Below are 19,115 nucleotides of genomic sequence, written 5' to 3'. Positions count from 1 at the left end.
CAACTTTTCATTACGCGTATAAAATGAGGAAAACGCGGCTGTCTGAAATAGGTGTGGTGTTCGTATGGCGTAACGAAAGACGACACGCGGAGTATTAAGGGACCTGTTAATTTACGCCAAGGTCCGTTACCTGCTCTTTCATGTTTTGCTTCGGTTATCTCTTCTCTTTGAGCTATACGTTGTCCTGCTTAGTCAGATATTACTGCGGGGAAAAAACATTTTTTAAAGAAATATTTTGTGCATGCATGGAAATTTAATCAATTAAAAATTCACGTGCAGACATTTTAATAAACTTAAAATTATACTTTGGACTTACGGTAATTTTTAAAATGCTTTACCTTTTTTTCTCGGCAACAATTTGGTATTTTGCTTTCACAGCAGTCTTGAAAAATATTTTTAATCTTCAAATAAAACTTTGAGGTCAGCTTTACTTAAATATTCGTATAGTTTGTGTACATTCGAGTTCTTGAATCATGTTTGTCTGTCTGTGGTGATCTCGAGATCCTTTTGTCCCTCGATATTTCTGAAACCTTCGAGTTTTTTTTTTTTTTTTTTTTTCATAGAATCAGTGCTTCAATTTATGGTTTACTGAATTATTATTCCATCAAGTAATAAAATACTTTATTTGTCTCTGTGGAAGCACTTCTTGAGGATAAAATGGCTACATTGACAAACTGTTTTAATTATCGCAGATAAGAAATAACAGGTTTCTTACCATTAAAAATGTTAAAAAATTGTAATTAAAATTTTCACTTTAATTTCATTTTTTAATACTTGTTTTTATTAATTGTATCATTCAATAATCTAATTATTCTTTTTAAGTGTAATTTAAATTTTGGAAAATTCTCCATTCATCATTAAAAAATGATCTAAATAGATAGTTATACATGTTTGAAATTTACTATAAAAAATATAAAAATGGTCCCTCAAAAATGAGGATGTCAATTTTTTGTTTTTCTTGTTACTTAAAAATCTTCAACACAAGCAGTGTGCAGTGTCTTTTTTTCTCATTTAAAAAAAAATAACAATGTCATACGCATAATTTTTTATTACGCAGATAACTAGAAAACATTTTTCATAGAAACAATTTTTTTTTCTTCAACAATCTAAAAAAACCGAAGACTTTACATCGTAGGTTGCGAACCAACCAATGTACATAAATAATTCATACACCGAAAAGTCTTTCGACCTGCGAAATACTTCACGAGCATTTTACTTCCAAATCGAAGTTTTATTTTCGGTAAATGGCACCGTCAATACCATAAGGACAAAGCCAGGCACATAAAAGAACGCGGATCAAGGATATTCCGTATTTATTCGGAGGATAAGAGATAAGACGTGCCACGACGAAGATGAAGATGAAGAGCGAGGAAACGTGCCAGCTGAGAGAAGAGGAGTTAAAAAGAATTGAAACTTTCGGCGAATTTTACCTTTTAGCCGGATGGAGATGAGAGGGGAAAAAAGGCGAAGGATATATATATACACCGCGGCGAGAAAAAGAGTCTCCGTGAGCTAAATTTTCTCGCTCGATCGCTGCGGCAACGGGAGAAATCCGGTTTCGCCGTCTTAATTTTCGTAACGGAATCGATCATTTCGCCTACTGGTGGCTCTGTGTGTGTGTGTCTGCTCTTTTGCTTCTCAAGACGTGTAATTGGGGATGAGAAAGGAAACTTTTTTTTCGACTAGCTATCAATATACTTCGAGTTTTATTATCCGAGCAATCTTATACATCATGTGATTGCTCGTGATGCACGCGGACAAGGTTTATTATAAGTCGAACACCAATTGGATTATCAGTGTGTTATTATTTTTCACAATGTTGATAATTATTTTTGAGAAGTACAAAAACAATGTTCACTAAAAATGAACTCTTGCGCGAATTGAAAGTATTTCTAATGTATTTCTGACATTTGATTGAATTGATAATTGGGTAAAACTAAGTACTGCAGCTATTAAAAATATTTGCCTGAAACGGTGTCGGTTCGGAAAAATTTTGGTTTACTGGCTGAGACTTATTTGATGTATGAATTAAGATTAATCAATAAAACAAGTTAATTCCTATGTGATGCAGGGTGTCGTTATGTATTATTTCTATGAATAAAATAAAGTAGTAGAAAATATAATGGAGTCAATCCTCATGTTGGAGGGTGTCTAAGGTTCTTCTGCACATGAATATATAATTCATTATTAATCAAACAAATACATTTCTACGGATTTTTGGATATTGGCTATGCAGCCAATTACCAAAAAATTTATGAATTTTTTGCACATCAATTTTTTTTTACCGTAATTTCAATTGATGCTTTATTTTTTACAATCGTCGACTTGTCTATTGTCATACCTTTGAAACGTGGATTTTTTATATATTCACTAGAATCCAGGAATATAAGAAAATCTATGAGCAAAAAATAAACCGTGTGTAACCTTTAAAAAAAAAAAAAAAAAAAAAATTGTTTTTGGGCTTATAAACTTATTCTCGAAAATAAAGGTTATGCATTATATGGAGTGCACCCCGAGCCACCGTTTTCCCACGTAACAGAGTAAAATAACAGGAAAATATTTAGAATTTTCAACCTAAAAACAATTTTGTAAGAGTGACCTAATGCTGGGAAAATTTTATCCCAAAATAAACCAAAAAATTTGAAAAGAAAATTAATTATTTTGAAACGAAAAAAGGTTTATCACCTTCAAAATATCACGAAAAGCTTGAAAAGACTTGGCGCGTGTGACTTATTATTTATCATGACGAACTATCCAATGTCCCGGAGACTCTTGCAAGATAAAAATCTTCGTCCGAAAGGTGTGCTTCAAAAAATAGTCTGTCCAGGGGATTCCCCAACCAACGGGAGACTTTTAGTGGAATTGTTCACACCACAGGGACTCAGCACATCAGTGATCGAACGTAATGTACTCGGTCGTTATCTACACGACGCATATATTACAACGGATAACTTTTCACCACAGCAACAATAATGACTCAAACATCCCATAAAGTCCGTAAATTAAATGTCCAACCTATAATCATATACTTTTACGTAATGATTTGGAAGAAGGTGAGGCGAGCTCCGTAAGAAAAGTTAGACAAGGTCGGGCTGTGAATATTTTCGAGAAACGAGTGCCCCGCGTTGGGACTTGATACTCCTGTGGCTAGAGATGGAGGAAAAAAAAAAATTGGAACGGGAGACAAGACCCCGTGAAAAGTAACGAACTGGGTTGGGCTCGCGAAAGTGATAATTAGCGAGGGAAAGCGAGATAAAGAGAAACTCCCGAGTCGCGGAGAATGTGAGGGAGGAAAATACACGGAGGGTGTCAAGACGACACTTGACCCTCGGGTCTTCTTCTTTTTTCGCGCACTCTCTCTTTCTTTGGGTACAGCCTTTGGGCCATCTTCTCTCGTTGTTGTTGGTTTTTTTTTTCTCCCAGCAGTCAACCTCGAGTGCATTTTAATTTTTGTTTTTTTTTTTATTCTTGCAAAAAGCACATTAAACGCATGCGCTGTATTTCCCGAATGTGCACGATTCTACATAGTATGGCCCAAATATCAAAAGGTGAATGGTGGGTTTTGGAGCTCCAAGGCGTGACGCTACGGTCCATTTGCTCGGATTTATGACACCGCCCAGTTAATCCTCATCTCTGCAACTCGTGCCCCAAGACTCCATTTGGCGCCCAGTTAATGGTTGATGGTACTATATACACGCGGACGTGAATATTCATGAAGCTCGAAATCTTACGGAGCATACAGTTACCTGGCGTGGCTTTTAGTCGAGCCTTGTACAAGATTTGCCTCCTATATAAATTTCATTCTCGGTACTTTTATCCATTGCACGTGTTTTAAAAATACCAATTCCCAAGGGAACAAGGAACAAAAAATCATGTAAAAGTCACGAGTTGATTACACCGCGGTGGAGTGAAAATAAAATAGTTCGATATGATTGAGCAACCATCCAGAAGCATGATATTGATTTTCACCGAATCTCCAAATGGTACGTAAATTATTCTTTTTTGCCCACCCCAGATAACCAAAAATAAAACCACGGACTTCCGCTCCGATTTATCGAGAGTCAGAATATGTTATGTATTCAAGTACAGTCGTATATTTTTGTGCCCAAAACGTTGTGAAAATAATCAACAATATAACGCGATGATCTCACTTTTTTACTCTTGGTTTGGCCACATCTTTGCACTTGCTGGGTCGAATTGTTTCAAAACGATCCAGAAATCACAACGAAGCACCGAAACCCCAGCAAATGTTCATAAACACCGCACCACGGACAATGTTTGAAAAAGAGTGCTCGGGTTGAAAAAACGAGTCCGTCCATGCAAATGCAAAACAGTAGCATGAGCCCACCCGTGAACCAGGCCACGCGAGATATCGTGATGAAACGGAGAGGAAGGAAAAAAAAAAAGGAGAAGAAGAAAGTTTCGGGGAGTAAAGAAAGGGAGCAGCGACAGAGGTCCAAAGCTGTACAGTTATACGTACAGAGGGGGGTAGGAGTAATTGAGCCCGACGCTCTTCCCGTGGTGCACAGCACAGGGGGTGGGTGGGTGGGTGGGGGGTTGGAATAGAGAGAGCGAGAGTAGCACATCAACTTGGCCATAGCAAGGGACAGAGACGGACGCGTGGCTGTGTAGGTGTGTGCAGGTGTGCGAGTGCGCTCAAGCTGTCCGCAGCTCCGCACGAGCCTGGAGGAAATCGATAGCCCGGCTCTACCCCCCCCCTAACTCTCTCTCTCTCTCTCTCTCTCTTTGCTCCGTGGCCTTGCCCCGGTCGACTCCGTTTATCCGCGAGCCCGACGCTGCTCTTTCTCGCTCGCACTCTCGCTTCAACAACCCTTGGCCCTACGGTAGGATACCTCAAGGAAGCATCATCGACAATTCGTACCAGTTTTGTTCTCTAAACTCCTCCCCAAAAAAGCCAAAAGACGCGTCGTAAACTATTTTTTGTTTTTTTTTTAGCTCAAGAGTGGACCAAAGATTCACTCGCACCGGATGAATAATGCACCAGCCGTCCGGAGCACTCGAGCTTCACGTGGCCAGGCTCTTGGGGGTTTATTTTTTTTTTTTTTCGTCCTCCGATTTTGACTAGTGCGCTTGGGGGGTAAAGTTGTTGTTTGTACTTACACTCCGCCAAGTTGCTCGGCAAACTCTTCGCCTTAGGTCCCCCTCCTCCCGCTTCTTTGCGTGACACTTGGGAGACCTCTTCCGCTCTCGCGAGTGTTGAAAACTCGATGCATGGCTAAGCGGGGCCAGCGGTATATTATATGCATATTCATAAGAAAAGACGATCGACGTGGACGCAGTTTCGTCGTGTGGGCACTTGGCATATTGTGTACGTTATACGTTCGAGAGAGAAAGGTATAGACATTTTAACAGCGTTAGTCGAGCGTTTGTTGATCGAGGGATGATGGTTGGTTCGGTATGGTTATTGAGTCACTTGCGCAGATTTTTTTTCTCCGCTATAGATGTACCTTTTGGTTACTGTGTACATATATATGGTTCGTGGAGTTACCTTCATTTGCCACATAGGTTTTGAGTGTAATACAACAAGAGGTTGGGGGATATACGAGATTAAGTACTATACACCTGCAACCTGCAAAGTTAGTGCAAGGCCTCCGCCAAGTAATAATGGGATCTGTATTACTCGTGATACGTATTAAGACGAAAACTGGTGAATAAAATTAAAAGTCCATCGGTTAACGCAAGGTATATGTTCTTGATCATTGTCTTTTGTACGGAAATTTTACATTCTCCAACAATTTGCACGAGTATAGCTAATAGTTTGAGTTTCTCTTACTCTTACAAAAGTATTCTTCAAAATTTTTTTTAATATTTAGCATTATTACATTAAAGTTAATATGTTGTACAATTGTATTTTATGTGATTGAGGAAGACGTTATTATACAATTTACATGTTACGTGAAGGTTAATACATTTACTAAGTGACGATTGAAGTATGATGTGGAGGTTCATGAACTTACTGACAAGACGTTGAACGAAAAATGATACAGAAATGCGAGTCGATGCGAATAAAATCATCAGGAGCGACGACGAGCAGTCCAACAGATGGAGGGACATTATTGCAAGAAGAAGAGAAAAAAAAAAGGTACCTGAGAATAACCCATATCTTTATAGGGCCCTGAGTGTAGTTGCTGTACCATCTCACGAGGATATTTTACCACTGATCGGTGTAATCTACTCAAAGTGCGCTCGGATGCTGGGACAGGGAGTCTCGATGGGAAAAGCAAAAAAGACTTGGTGCATTTACGGTCCTCGCTACCTCCCATACCGCTCCCCGTGTCCTTCTCCCTCCCTCCTCGTATCTGCAGAATTCGATCTCCTCTTTTCTCGAGCCGCGGTGCGAGAAATCGACAACTATTGTGCTAGCTGGCGAACTTATGTTCTCCTCCCTCTCTGCTCTGCTCCACCCGTACTTCCCTTTTTTTCATTCCCATAATAGCGGTGCTCGTTGCACACCCCCCTTCCGTCTATATACACGTCTTTATATATATACATATATAAATCGTTTTCCCCTTCCTTTTGTCCAATATACTCACACGCGGGTACAACCAGAGCCGAGGCTTCTTTGTACCGAGGGATGGAAATACACACCCACACTGGTGATACGAACGCTCGTCACGCAGTCCTTATTTTCCCTTCATTCAAAACGAGCACCGGCGGATACGCATACGACTAAACCTGACCTATACATGGTTTCATCGACAGAAATGTCATTTTCATCATCCGATGTACTTAAAGCTGCGCTTGAGCTTTGTCTCTGCTTGTCGTCGAGTTTTCCATGTCCGTCTGACCATGTTTTGTATATTTGTGTGACTCAACAGACGAGGACGTGCATTTCTTCCACGTTTTTTCTATTTTGCTTCTATTGTTTAGGAGCTACTTCACACGCGTGTGATTACATTAACATATAAAAACGCATAAATTTTTTTGTTCCTACAACAAATGTGTGGGGCCCAATCGTTTCATATTATGCGTGGAATCGATTTGTTTCTTCACAACACGTGTGCATATCACAGATATCGTTGCATATTTAGCACATATAAATAAACGTTCATAGCTATAATGCATAAATTATTGGTCCATCATTCGGTTTTTTCAAGTAGAATTAATTAAATGGATTAATAGTTGACACTTTGACGACTCAACTACCATCACGAGGTTAAATGAGGATATCAGGTCTCACGTGACTGGACCGAACACTGCGTCGATGTCTACTGTTTCATCTCTATAGTCACAATTACCCAGATTTTTTTTCCATGTATTTATGCATCAGCTAAACGTGAGGCTTAAATCCTGCGGTAACGTGAGCTGTAACTTGCTATTAGTCTTATAGGGATGAGCTTTTAGTGTCTAAAGTAGCAGCAAAATGCTATACGCAATCGATCGAGCTGTTCAGGTTCGATTTCTGGTTACATTCTTCCTAGCTTATCGGCCTCTCACGCCATTTCCATCCTTATAGGTCAAAGGAAAAATTAAATCGTGGCATTCGATACATGCGATACCTTATCGATCTCTCGATAACTCGTTGTCATCACTAGAAATTAGTAAAGTATAATTAATCTAATGAGTTCCTAAGCATGTATGTGTTTAATAATTTAATTGACGTTAAGTCAGATTTATGACTTCTAGAAAGTTTATAATGACTTACTAGATACGTTAAATTTTATTACACCAAAGTGTCGACGACGAGTTTTCGAGTAATCGATAATGTATCGCATGTATCGAATCCCCCGATTGAGCCTATGAAATATATGAGTGTTGAACATCAACTGTACTGGTTTAATAGTAAAAATTCCTTCTTATACTTACACTGAAGAATAGATTAGGAGTAGTAGAAGTAGCCCTGGAGGCGAAGAGGAACTCATTGAATTTACCCCAACTCCAGAGAGGGATGTATATTCCGAAGTTTCGTGTGCAGTGGCTACATTGGACCTGCGAATTTTGTACGTATATCAGTCATCAACCAGTACACGTATTCTACGTACGATATGTTCATTGGAGAAGTTAACTGCTGTAGGTGATTTTTTTTTCGGTGAGATAATTATAAGAAAAAAAATCCGGGTAGCACATAAAACTGAATTTTGAACATTTATTGACTCGTACGAATGATGAATGACACGGACACAGTAATTGATTCGTTTAGTTTCAACTTGTACCTTTGCAAGTTAATTCATACAAGAGCATAATTATGTAATCGTATTAACGTAACATGAGTGTGTATATTGTGGGTCCATTAAAGCCGAGAGTGGTTTCTGTTTCTAAAATACATCATCCAAATGCATATAGTAAGTGCACAAACCCAAGTTAAACCGAGTATAGGTGCGCAGACATTGTCAAACCTTTTGCTTCCCCGGACTCGCTCTTGGCACCGACACTCGGGCCGTATATTGAAATTCCAGAAATGGCCCGCGGGTAACGAATTCAGTAACCGCTTGTGGTCTGGAATTGTCTCGTTGAGTTGGGCGCCGATTTTCAAATGTATGGAAAAAAAAAAAAAGATGAAAAAAGGAAAGCCACTGTGCGGCTGGACTCGTGGGGGGGGGGGGGCAATCGAGATTGAAGATTGCTTCGAAGCGAGTGGGACTCCTTGGAAGTTGAAAACTGAAGGAAACGAAAACTTCTTCCCCCCCCTTCCCCACACTGTCGGACATATTTTAGTGCTACTTTATTGTTTGTCAATTCGACTCTTCTCTGTTTTTTATCTTAAAATGGCATAGGGAAAATTATCTTTGGGCTGTGCTTCGTGTCTTGCGTTCTTACGAGGACTGCTGTTCTTGCTAAAATCAGAGCACTTTTTTGTTCATGGAATTCTGAGTAAAAAATTACGATATTATGTAGATTTTAATACTATTAAAAAAAAAAAAAAAGAAATGTTCCATGACAATTGCTCAAAAATCTATTACTCGTTCGGATAAAGGTAAAATTAAATTTTATGTAAGTATACACTTAAAAGAAATTAGGTAAATTTATTCCACAATATTTCACATGTAATTATCCCAGATCTTTTTCACACCAGAGATGAGGCATACCGGAGACAGAGACGTCTTCGTGATTGACTGATTTTCGCGTTCAAGGAAAATTTTTCCGAAACGACTGTCGTGTCCATCGAGTTAGGGTTTGAATAATCAGTCGCTCTACATGCGAATTCCTTAGCCAATTATCTCCTGGTGGAAGGGAAAACTAGTGGAAGGGGAAACGAGTATTTCAAATTAAAATACCAAAGGACTAATTGCAACTATTTCCATTACCGTGTGTTTCGCTCGCGTTTCTCGTTTTCGTTTTGGTGGTCCGTGCCCCTGTATAACCTATGCCGAGATAATGAGACTAGTTTAGCAATCTCATGGTCCGTAGTTTGAGGTTAGCCTACGAATTCTGCGGCTCGGAACGAAAGTAATTAATCAGATTTATACCGGACGCGAAACAAGTTCAAGTAGTATCAACTAATTAACGAATTTTTGGATGTTTCATTACAACCGACTTATCCTCGATGATAAACGTGTATGCATATGATGATAAACTTTGTTATTTGCCTTAAAAATTTTTATGCTCTTTACAAAAACTTTGATGATTATTATATTTTTATCAGCACGAAACGCACGGATAACCAACAAATAAACACTAGTAGTATCTCTTGCCATTAACTTTCGTAAATTTTTATATCCAAAAAACATATATGGGTGGAAATCTTTGCATTATAAGCGTTGTTGCGTAAATCACATGTGGCAAGAATGATTCAGAAAATTATTTTGCTCATCAATTGTAATTTAGAGACTTGGGTGTTGAATCTTTATATTTTTCTTTTTAACTATATGTAGTACTTTTTTTTTATCTCCATAATTTTGACATACTATTTCCGTGACGACAATACCATGTTTCATGAACATTATAACAATTCTTTTATGTATTTTTGTTTTGACATAACCCAAAAACATATTTACAGATCAACCAATTTCTATTTCAGGATTCAGAGGAAACATTCTCTCTCCTACCTTGGAACGACGTCAATCGTAAAAATGGTAAGTTAAAAATTCCTGCAATATTTGTATTTACCATTGATTGAAAATGAAAGAAATGATGATAGCGACGAAAATAAAAATACTCAAAGAAGCCCCTAAAAGTTCCAATTCGCAAAGCGCTTCTCCTCGTATAAAAAGTTTTGCAACTTAATTTCCCCAATAAATCCCCGTGCACGGAATACTTTCCGTCTCCCCAAGTGCACTCCGAAGATGCATTTCCCACCCCCGGAGGGAAAACCTATAGTCCTCGCGCGCTATCGTTTTTTCTGGGGAAAAAAAAAACAAACGTAAACGCTACCTCTTCCACGGCATCACCCGAGGGGCTGTCCACGGGATTCAAAGATTCAAGAAATAATAACGATTCAATTAGGATTTGAATCTTGAATCACAAAAAAAAAATTTAATTTAATTAAATAACCTTTTAAGCAATCAAGCATCGGCGATAAGAAACCCAATAGTTTATCAGTATATTTATTAACAATATCTGCCTTGGTGAGTAAGCAGCGGTAATTAAAAACCCAACTGTTTTTTTGGAATTAAATATTAAAATAATCTTTGAGGCGAGTAAGCATCGGCGATTAGAAACCCAACTGTTTTTCACTAGATTTATTAATAAAATAATCTTTTAAACGAGTAAGCATCGGCGATTAGAAACCCAACTATTTATTTGACAATTAATTAAAAAAATAATCTTTGAGGCGCGTAAGCATCGGCGATTAGAAACCCAACTGTTTTTCACTAGATTTATTAATAAAATAATCTTTTAAACGAGTAAGCATCGGCGATTAGAAACCCAAATATTTATTTGACAATTAATTAAAAAAATAATCTTTGAGGCGCGTAAGCATCGGCGATTAGAAACCCAACTGTTTTTCACTAGATTTATTAATAAAATAATCTTTTAAACGAGGAAGCATCGGCGATTAGAAGCCCAACTATTTATTTGACAATTAATTGAAAATAAAATCTTTGAGGCGCGTAAGCATCGGCGATTAGAAACCCAACTGTTTTTCACTGGATTAATTAATAAAATAATCTTTTAAACGAGTAAGCATAGGCGATTAGAAACCCAATTGTTTTTCACTGGATTTATTTATAAAATAATCTTTTAAACGAGTAAGCATCGGCGATTAGAAACCCAACTGTTTTTCGCTAGATTTATTAATAAAATAATTTTTTAAACGAGTAAGCGTCGGCGATTAGAAACCCAATTGTTTTTCACTGGATTTATGAATAAAATAATCTTTTAAAAGAGTAAGCATCGGCAATAAAAAACCCAACTGTTTTTCACTGGATTAATTAATAAAATAATCTTTTCAACGAGTAAGCATAGGCGATTAGAAACCCAATTGTTTTTCACTGGATTTATTTATAAAATAATCTTTTAAACGAGTAAGCATCGGCGATTAGAAACCCAACTAATTATCTGATAATTAATTAAAAAATTAATTTTTGAGGCGAGTGAGCATCGGCGATAAGAAACCCAACTGTTTTTCACTGGATTAATTAATAAAATAATCTTTTATTGATTTAATTATTTAATTTAATTTTATTGATTTAATTATTTTATTGATTTAATTATTCGTGCACTCCGATAGGGTATCTCTTTTGATGAACGTCAAACTAAAATTATTTTTCCAACAAATAATCAGATATTTTGTTTAATAAATTCAAACTGCATTTCAATTGACAAATACTGACGAGCAATTTGTGTTTTTCTGAAAATTGTCCAGTACTGCTCGTAAAAAGATATTCCGTACGGTTATCCTGCCAGTGGCATCGGTATCTATTTCAAGAATGTGTGGAATCTGCAACAAAGTCAAACAGATAGTTTGTATACTCGCTCAGGACTCTATCGCTCGGACAACGAAAAATTTATCCGTGACAAGAAAAAACAATTAGGATTCTTTCATGACAAGCTTATCTCCAGGTATTCACTAATAACACGCATAAATGGGAGAACAAGATAAACAGCATGTCTAGATCTCTATATTACTGTTGTATAACTCTTTCATATTTTAATTATTTATTTGCGTTGAAGTACAGTATTAATTGTATAAATTATACCAATTTAATCAACCTTGCATATAAAATATAACTCCTATTCTGTTGAAAACTGTCCAAATTAAATTATTCTAATATTTCAACTACTCGCTGTTACATTTAATCATATTTAAAGGTGTAAAAAATAAAATGCATAATTCCACAACAAGGTCAAACACACATTTATTGATATCGACAATAACTTGTATACTAAAGAATTTCTCGTCAAACAATACATTTCATTATTTTCTACCTCTTTATGATGGTAAAATACCTTGAAGCAACCAACTCGGATTATTTGTCCTTGAAGATCATTTCTGCGCTGATCAAAAGCCAGATTAGTTGCCCTTAATCCTTTCTTTTCATCCCAAGTTCCAAAATGACTTTTAATCAATTCTCGATCCCTTGCAATTTGGTAAACTTCGCTAAGCTCTCGAGCATTTATACCCGTAATTTTATGTATTACGAGAAATAGGCAGTTGAAAGGAATGTAGTTGTTGGAGAAAAATTCATCAGCTTTTGTTTTTTCACTCAAAAAAATCATCCATTGAATGTTGTCCGTTACAAACCACAAGGATATTTCCTAAAAGCGTATCGCACACTCAATTACTGTGATTACAAAAGTAGTATAAAAACGTATACAAATAAATAAAAACTGCTTAGCAAAAACTATCTTCAGATCGTGAAATCTGAAAAATGCTTCTTGTTTCTTTAATCAAGTTCACGACTACAAACATTTTTTATCAAAACAAAACAACCAAAATTAACATAATGCTAACTTTAAGAAACTGTTTCATCTCTTCGGAGTCATTTATTAGCACGATCAAGGTATTCTGCAATTCAGGAGTATCAATTTTCATCTAGAAAAAGAAGTATCAGAGAACGTTAGTGGCATATAAATATTTTAATTAATGATCAGTGATTATTACGAAAATAATTAAATAATTCTAGTATGATTGTCTGTCAAATCATGCATGTATTAGATGAACTGAATGCATAAAAATGATGGTTCTTCCTCGAGTATAAATTTTTATGTTTTACCGAAATGTTAAAGTCATATATAATAAATTATAAGGCCATCATCACACGTAATAGCGCAATGTATAAAATATTTTTATGCTTGCAGAGCCCAAAGATTTTAATTCAAGGACTATCTTGTGTACAAATATACAAATAAAGCTGTTTTTCTTCTTATGGACCAAATGATCAAGTATATAATCACTTTCATACGCAGCACAAGACAAACTTGACTTTTTATGCTAATAATTATTTTTACCCCGTCAAATAGTAATGTAATGCGTCTAACTACTTTTATTTTTAAATAAAAGCCACTGTGTACTGATAATGCCTGAAAACGATCTCGGTGATCCTTTTTAAAATGTACAATTAAATAATATTAAATGTTTTGTTCAGAGATTTTTTTAAAGTCAAAAAAATGTATCCAGTTGCTAACTAAAAGTTTTGTTTCATTACCCTTGATTTAAAGACTTCTATCTGATTAAAACATATTTTTACCATCGCCAAATAGATTTTCATGGTATCAATAAGTTTATTAAGCACGTGGTATGGATTGAAAAAAAAAATTGCAAAAATTTGGGTGCGCACAACAGCGCTTGAGCCAGGTATTAGCTGACCTGTCATCCCTAGTAGTTGTTATTACAATCTTCTAACACCCTAGTGAGAGGCTCCTGGCTCAGTTTCCCTATCCTACTTCCTATCTGACCCTACAACCCTCAATGTGCTACTTATGATTCTACCTTAGATCTAGGATTAACTCTACCTTATTTCTATTTTTCTTATTCTATCTTACACCTATTTTTTTATTCTACGTTATTTCTAATTATTATTCTAATTATTCTACCTTAAGATCTACTCTTATTGTTCTACCTTACATCTAGTCTTACTACTCTACCTTAAATCTACGATTTTTAATTCTACATTAAAATCTATTTGCTTACTGACTGAGGCTTATAGATTAATTAATTTCTACCCAACACCGCTTAAAAACTACGTCGAAGGTTGGGTCTCGAACCCGGACCTCCTGGCAACTCAATATCTGATAGCTAAAGCTTTCATACGCACTTAACCACGCAGCTACTGAGCTCTTGTGGCCAGGCTTGTTTAATAGTATATTTCAATCATTAGTTTGGTATAGATAACAAAATGCCTGTAAGTGAGATACTTGTGTATGTGTTAATTGCTTGGCGTATCGGTAAGTATATCTATATGCCCGACCAACTTGACTGTAATCGGTTATACAGATATACTGATATCATGCGAGGCCCACATAGTTATCAAATTTCTCGTTGGAGAGCGCCGTTTTTGCAACGCGATTGAGGCCCAGCTGACACATAATGATGTGCAAACGTAGCCGTGGGTGTTTGCTTAAAATAATTACAACGCATCATTTTATAATATTGTATCACGCTGGAAGAAAAGTGGCAACAAAAAGCCAACGCGATGTTAAAAGCGTCGCATTTTAGATGATAAGTTTTATCTTCTACGCCCCCTTGCGTGAGAAAAACAAAGCGTCTACGTGAGTAACATTGAAGGTAATGTGCAGCTGAATAAAATTAAAAGCGTATGACGTGCGCTATTGAATGAAAAATGAGCGGATATTTCGTATTTATTTGTTAAAGAAAATGAATCTTTGATCTCCAACTGAAAATTTACCAAAAACTGGCGCCTCACGTGTTTTGTTGGTATAGCAAGTGCATTTGTCGGTCAGCTGGATCCCTCCGTGTGTTGAGTATACCTATACGTACATAATTATTATTATATATTATCATAACAACTCGCCGCGACGCTGCGCTGGTATATAGATATACAAAACTCGATGGAAATCTGACCGACCGACTGAAAAATGCTAATGATACTAATTACCAGATCAGATTATGTTCATCACTAATTATTTTTCCACACTATAGATGGCTCGAAAATCGGTGCCGGTCGTTACGCTCGATCGCTAAGGGAAAATGAATTCCGAGCTCTGTACGTTGGAAAATTTGAATGCAAAGGTGTCGGTGTTTTCTCTCTGCTTTGAGAGATCAGGTCACATAGGTGGAGAGATAAATACATGTCTATGATATAATCCACGAAAAGTATTATACCGTTTTTGTCCCCCATTTTGAGGCGCACCTTCGAAATAGGATAGGGTTCATTTTACACGTTATTCTATGTACTGTGAGGAAAAAACACGGGTCTCAGTGAGGGTGGGACCCCCCGACCAACTTGACTGTAATCGGTTATACAGATATACTGATATCATGCTAGGCCCACATAGTTATCAAATTTCTCGTTGGAGGGCGCCGGCATCACCCATATCAACCCAACCACATAGTTGCGGTCGACCCCCATGCCCGCTTGCACATCTATTTCTCAGCCCAATTGACGATCGAGCAAACGTATATTCTTGAAGTTCAATTTCGTGGGTCTGCGTACCCATGCTTACGTGTACTCTCCTGTTGGCCACTCTCCCCAGTTCACGTGTAGAACTTTCGAGGAGGTGTGTGTCCAGCTGCATTGTCTCCAGCGGGCGATTGCTCCTTACCTAATCCCTTCGCCGATTCTCTCTCCCGCTCTTGATTGTCTTTCTCGGGGAAGTTTGAAGATAAGAGCCGTCGTCGAATCGAGTCTTTCAAGGTTGCGTCCTAGAATAACTTTTTGTTCCCCGTCACGCTGTATACAGTTAAATAGTTTGTACTTTTTTGTTGGATGGTCCATCGAGTCTTTTTAGCGAGTTACTCTCAGAATTTGGCATGAACATTTTTTAACATTTTGAAACACAAATTTTTTTTTTCTCGGAAACATTGTTTTTGTTCATCACTATTTGCGATACGATACCGGAATGAATTTTTTTCCTCCAGTAGATAAACGCAGGAATTTTGGGATATTGAAGTTTATCGTGATGTATTTGAAAAATAAAATATTTAAATACTTTTTCCTTCACTCATTGTTTTTGCAGTAGTAAACATTTTTTTGAACACGGTGTTACACAAGTAGTAGTTACAAAAATGATTTTTTTTCCATTTTTCAATGCATTACAGAAAAAAAAAAAAAAAAAATTCAAAAAGTATATGTGCCCAAGTCCGGCTATAATGTATAACTTATAGTAGCAAAATGACGGCAGCGCGTCAAAGTTTTGCAATTACAAATCAACAGATCAATAAAAAACAAGTACACAAGTTAAATTTTGAGCTCGTTTTTGAACTCCCAGCTGAAGCTGGTATTTTTATTGTTCGTTGCTCTGTTGATATGTAATAAAAAAGTTTTTTATGCCCAGTAGTTGGTCAAGCCATTGAAGGGAAATTAAAAAAGATATCATTTTCTATGGAATGCCAATTAATTGGTGCATAAAAAAATTATCGTTTACAACAACGCAAGTGTTATTTTAATTTACTCATTTTTTTCTGCTGTAGCGCAAAGTCTTTACGGGATTCAATCAATTTATTCCATATACATTCCAATCTGCGCTGCAATATTCTCAGCTACTCGAAAAATTATCTTCATTCACGTGATCCATTTATTAAGAAACATTGTGGCTCTTGTTACTAAATTATTTACCAGTACTATGGTCACAAGTGTGAAAACGTTGGGTGAAAAAAAAAAAATCCATTTCCCCGGTTATAAGCGCCACTCCATTTATCGAAAATTACAAGCGCACAATAAAGTGCGCATTCCTTTGAAAAACAAACCGAAGCTGTATTTTCCCGAAGCAAACAAATTGAAACAGCACCTAGAGGAAGAATGCGAAATTGGATCGAAGCAAGCAGGGGGCAGCTTCGCCTTTTTTTTTTTTTTCCTCGTCCACTTTTTAATTTGCTCCCACAGTCCGGCCATTCTGTCATGCATTATGCATCAGCCCAACAAGCATAGTTGAAGCAAAATAAGTAAAAGATCTAATACGAAGGTTGGTCCCTGCAAAGAAGGGGGAGGGGGTCGAAGGGAAAAAATGATTGCACGCGCAAATTCATGTTTATTTATATGTAAGGTCGGATGCAAATGGGGAGTGAAAAAACGCGACGTGTGTACGTGCCTTTGCAGGGAAAGGAGTACTTTTCAACCCTCGCGTGTTTTTTCGCACGTTTTGCAAGCAACAGAAATAAAAAAAGAAGCGTTAGTAAAAAAGAATTGCAATGCGGTCGACGAAAAATCATTTTATTCACGAGTAGTAGAGTAGAAACATCATCTAGGGCACAAAAATATCAATCTCCATTGTACATCGGATACAATATTTTGCCAAAGTAATTTCTAAACAGTACATCATAAATGAAGGCTCATCCCTACACGCTTGCCATTCATTCAATATCATCGACTGTCTGCTCGGCATTGACGTGCCGCAGCGCCCACGACATATTAATCCCCGAGACTTTTTTTTTTTTTCATTTACGGCGCGTCATGGTGTGTACGTGCAGCTTGAGGTAGCGATTACTATGCGACGCGCGTTTCGAAATGTCGCGGACAGAGGAAGCGAGCCGAGGTCGAGTGCTGTATACATACATACACCCATACGGCGTTTTGGTGTTTTGTTTCAATATCCCCGCGTTTGTTGTTGCGCGAGGCGTTGTCCGTGTAAGTACGCGCGACACGAATTTTCAATAGTTTCGCAGGACGCGTAGTGAATTTGCTCGTGAGCGCCAAGGAAACGCTGTGTGTACACATGCATTTTGACCTTTCGTTGATAATCCCTTTCTCGTAGTCCAGGATCCGCCAGATAAACACTGGAAGGACCGTTCGACGTACATCTTCCGCAAGCACCACGAGGCGTGCAAGCTTGAATTTTCCTCCTTTGGCTCAGTTAGTTATTGCCAATATTGGATCTCGAGGTTTGTATAATCGGTTGGCGTTGGCCCGAGGGGGATGGGAGAACCGACTGTTCCGACGTTGCCGATCCCGAGTACGAGTCGAATCGAATTAAACTAGTTCAAATAGACTGCGAGTGCGTTCAGTTCGTGTAGGGTGTCAAACAAGAAAACGGACGGCGAATGTGGACATCTTTTTTTTTCTTTTTGCAACAAGTGACATATCTTTGTTAATATCTTTCAGAAAAAACTTGTCACGTATGTTACTATGAAGCGACCAAAAAAAAAAAAAAAAACAGATTTCTCGAACAATAATTTTTCATGGGTGTCTCCAAAGTTGTGACACAATAATTACAATCGAGATTTATAATTTTGTGAAAAATAGTGTTAATTCTTAGGTAAAAATTCATTGTTTTTTTTTTGTTTGTTCAATCATTGATGTAAGTATTCAAGTGACATCGAATAGAAAAGTTACATAAAGAGTTACGTCAAATGAAAGACAAGAAATTTAAAGTTACATTGAAAAGTACTCACATTTAGTCTTGAAACAGAGTACATCTGATGCTTTTACATTAGAAAAAAAAAAAAAAAAAAAAAGTCATGTTCAAAACAGTACTTGCAATAAATTTCGTACATCCACAACGAATCCCAACACAGCGAATAAAGTACCTAAAAATACGTGCTCGGCACGACAATCGTATTTTACAGCCGAGGAAAAATTATCATACATCCTCGTTAAAACAGACGTCCCGATAAGTAGACCGCCTCGCGAGGCACTTGGGAAGCGCAACTCATTGAAAGGCCCCCCCGCAATTACCGAACGCGTCAAATAACTCTACTCCGTGTGCTCGTCTCAATTAAAACTCCACGTCTAACTCCGTCGCACTGCGCCCTCGTGGACAATTAATTTTTTCATGATTTTCAATTAAGCCCCGGAGAAAATCTCATTAAACTTTTGCAAGGCCGCATACGTAACGTATATCTTATATGCACGTGAGTCTAAAAGGACGCGTGAAATTGATTTATGTGAGCCGAGTAAAAACGACCTCGTGAGAGCGGTACGTTTGCGATTGTCGATGGGACCATTTGTATCACTTGTACATAGGGTGTACTGATTCGAGTGGTAATTCGCGCGTAATCTTCGTACAGATTCGGGGATCGGAAAGAGGGTTGTTTCACGTGTGGTAGGACCTTCCATTTGTACACTCTTGTTTCTCCCTTCATCCCTACCTGTATG

The 19,115-nt window shown here is 37.4% G+C and overlaps 2 protein-coding genes across 4 annotated transcripts in view; both read left to right on the top strand.

Moving 5' to 3' along the window:
• The window catches only part of Nca (neurocalcin homolog), a 139,502-nt gene that overhangs the window by 48,156 nt on the left and 72,231 nt on the right, over nucleotides 1–19,115 (top strand). The gene's annotated exons all lie outside the window — the stretch shown is intronic.
• The window catches only part of LOC106646663 (neuronal calcium sensor 2), a 120,373-nt gene that overhangs the window by 44,284 nt on the left and 56,974 nt on the right, over nucleotides 1–19,115 (top strand). Inside the window, exon 3 of the mRNA XM_014362744.3 lies at nucleotides 9,980–10,034. The gene's annotated coding sequence lies outside the window, so the exon portion shown is untranslated. The remainder of the gene's footprint in view (nucleotides 1–9,979; nucleotides 10,035–19,115) is intronic.

Source organism: Copidosoma floridanum, unplaced genomic scaffold, assembly GCF_036245765.1.
Source record: "Copidosoma floridanum isolate Cflo_tuat_1 unplaced genomic scaffold, Cflo_Japanese_pri ptg000012l, whole genome shotgun sequence".
Classification (NCBI taxonomy): domain Eukaryota; kingdom Metazoa; phylum Arthropoda; class Insecta; order Hymenoptera; family Encyrtidae; genus Copidosoma; species Copidosoma floridanum.
Note: the sequence above shows the minus strand (reverse complement) of the source record. Positions and strands in the feature narration are given on the sequence as shown.